General features: G+C 47.3%; 1 long non-coding RNA gene across 1 annotated transcript; it reads right to left on the bottom strand.

Moving 5' to 3' along the window:
* Positions 1 to 540: 540 nt before the first annotated feature.
* Positions 541 to 2,139, bottom strand: LOC308174590. Its single transcript, XR_013937924.1, has 3 exons — positions 2,068 to 2,139; positions 1,348 to 1,475; positions 541 to 645 (listed from the first exon to the last, which is right to left on the bottom strand). It is a non-coding gene; the product is annotated as an uncharacterized lncRNA (long non-coding RNA).
* Positions 2,140 to 2,458: the final 319 nt, after the last annotated feature.

The following is a 2,458-nucleotide window of genomic DNA, read 5'->3' on the forward strand; positions in this document are numbered from 1 at the left end:
TGGTGGACAGCAGGCTCTTGTGGCTGGAGACTCTGGTCGGGGCGTTGCTGTTGGAAGCTTCCACCCCCGTGCTCCATGAGGTGAACAGCTGAAGAAGCAACTCCGACTCCTCCGCATAGGCGACACCCTCACTACACACCCTCTCTACACTCTCCAGCAGAGCATTGTGGCATTGCTGTAGCTCCACTGAGGTCTCCGCTGGAGACCACAGTCTCAGCTCCGGCACAGACTCGTCAGAGGTGCGATCGAAGGTCGCGCTTCTGACGACAGGGAAACTGCTTTCTGCTGGAAGCTCTGTGGGAGGCTGACACTCCTCCGCATAGGCGATACCCTCACTACACACCGTCTCTACATTCTCCAGCAGAGATCCTACAGCACTGTGGCATTGCTGAAAGCCCTCCTTCAGCTTCCTCTTCAGATCTCTGCAGATGGTCTCCGCTGTAGACCACAGTCTCAGCTCCGACACACCATCACCAGCACTAAGCCCACCAGCCTCGGACACCTCAGCTGAGGACTCCTCGTCCTGGAACAGGCTCTTCACACCGTTCACAACCATGCCGACGGTCCGGTCCGTCTCCGTCTTGTTGAGGCTGCCGGACGGGTGTCGCTCCGTCTTCTGTTGCACGGCAAGCTCATGCTGCAGATCTGCCCCGACACACAGGAAGAGCAGACACAGCATATCAGCCATCCATAATGGATAACATTCATCCAAACTAGCAGTATGAAGGATGTCAGGAATCTAACACGGTATATATCTCCTAGTAGCAAGCCAAGGGAAGAGTAGGCCCCCGTTTGAATAGTCTTGAAATAGATACATTCACTTTCTTTCCATTTCACCCTTATTTGACCAGGCAAGTTGCCTGAGAGAACACATTCTCATTTGCAGCGAGAATCTGGGGAACTGTTGCAGGGGGGAGGGGTGGGGATGAGTAAGCCAACTGGTAGCAGAGGGTGACATGTTAACGCCTACTCTTGCGATAAGTGCCATGGGATCTTTAACGGTATTCGGGAGTCGGGACCTCGGTTAACCGTCTTTCTTTCTTTCCTTCTTTCCTTCCATGTATAAATCACTGATCTGACATGACTTGATTGGTGGTAAACAAGCAATGAAAATGTTGCTTTGACCAATCCAATCACATTAGATCAGTGACTTCCTCAAGGATGGAAGGAAAGGAAGGAAGGAAGGGTGCATTCAAGTACTCGAATAGGGTAATCAGACAATTGTCAATCAACCATCAGATGACTCATCCTTTAACAGAGAGGCTGGCTGGAGTGTAGAACTAAACAGAGACAGTTGTTGTTGTAACATTAGATGCTCCTGTGGTGAGCTCTCGGCCCAGTGCTCACCTCTGGCTTCGTCCTTGAGCCTCTGCACAGACTCCAGCAGGTTCTCCTTCTCGTCCAGCTCACCCTCCAGGAAGGCGTTCCTCTCGATCACATGGTTCATCCGCCCCTCAATGTCCTCCAGGGACGCCCTGGGAGACGGCAGGGAGGGAGAGACAAGACAGACATGATTACATTAGAAACTGTTTAATTGGTCTTTAGCATCACCAGTTACATCAAACATAAAATCATTGTCATCATTAGTCACCATACACAACAAACTCGCTCATTACTGCCTATATTGGGAAAGCCGCCGTTGTCCATTACGTGCCAAAATTGTGGAACTCCCTACCAAAGGGTATCAGAGAGGTGGACTCAGTAGACAGCTGAAAACAAATCTTTTTAACCAGTATTTTTTAACTGGCATATAATTATTAATACTTTTTTTCTTATTATATTCCTACTCATTTTTCATATTTTTATTAAAATATATATTATTCTTTCTTTTATTAAAGTTGCTCTATTTATTACTGTATTATGGCTGTGCTGAACTATTCATTATTGTGACATGATTGTGTTGAACTGTCAAAGCACGTTGAGCTGCATAATCTAAGCCATTGTAGCTAGAATTCTATCCATGTGCTCTATGGGTGTGGACTGGCATTGGAGGGAATTATATTATAGATATGATAAAGCATCTAGAATGTTTGCTAATAGTTTGTGTGAAGTCCCTCTTCAACATACAACCAAAGCTCCTCCAGAGACTCCTTAGTTAGCTCCAGCTCCGCCTCATTGTCTCGACTAATCTGCCGAAACTCCTGCAGCTCCTCCTGAGACTTCTCAGCCCTGAAGACACAGACACAGACACACACACACACACACACACACACACACACACAAAACAGTCAAAGATGTCCTACAGTTCAACATAGCTAAGATGAAGTTGATTCTTTGATCTGTGTGTTACTGGCAGAATTTGAACCCTGGTCTCCCACGTGAAAGACTCAAGCATCTCTCCCAATAAGCCAAGAGGACGTCCTCAAAGTCACAGTTTATAGGTCTCAGACAGGGCTACCTCATCACAAGAAGGTGCTTTCAAACCATGTGCTCAGACTCTGTCTCACTGATGGAATTC

This window comes from Nansenia antarctica (genome assembly GCF_963989245.1).
Source record: "Nansenia antarctica genome assembly, chromosome: 20".
In the NCBI taxonomy this organism is placed as follows: Eukaryota; Metazoa; Chordata; class Actinopteri; order Argentiniformes; family Microstomatidae; genus Nansenia; species Nansenia antarctica.